Raw genomic sequence first — 553 nt, forward strand, 5'->3', positions numbered from 1 at the left:
TTACTCTAAGCTGCGCTCAGCAGTAGTGCAAAGCCGAGGCAACCCGTGGTGAGGGCAAGGTAAACCTATGATTTCATGACCTAATGCCAAAAATCAGAATAATATATGAGCCGGACTGTTCCGGCCTACCAGATATTAAACTGAAAAGAACTTTTTTACTTATCGTATATAATCTGGGTAATCAAGTCGTATTACAGTTAAATAAACCCGTATATATATATATATATATATATATATATTTACAAAAAAGCCTCCCGTAAATATAATTTTATTTAAACAAAATTTCTGTGGTTTTTAAAAGAAAACGGAAAACGAAAACGAAAATTTACGGTACTTTAAAACCACATAAAAAACATATAAAAAGCTTTTTCATTCTTTATTCATTTGAATAAAATATTTTTTAATTTAATATAAGCAAAAAGAATATTTATAAAACAAAGGAGATGTTTACAAAAAATCCCGCAAAACATGAAATATCACCCAAATAAATATTAATTTTAATTAAATGGTAATGAATATATATGAAAATAAGTTACCGTAAGAAAAATAGTAA

General features: G+C 27.1%; 1 pseudogene; it reads right to left on the minus strand.

Annotated features, from left to right (window-relative positions):
- Window positions 1-177, minus strand: LOC136077445 (U2 spliceosomal RNA; annotated as a pseudogene).
- Between the last annotated feature and the right edge of the window lie 376 nt (window positions 178-553).

Source organism: Hydra vulgaris, chromosome 02 (assembly GCF_038396675.1).
Source record: "Hydra vulgaris chromosome 02, alternate assembly HydraT2T_AEP".
NCBI classification, from domain to species: Eukaryota; Metazoa; Cnidaria; class Hydrozoa; order Anthoathecata; family Hydridae; genus Hydra; species Hydra vulgaris.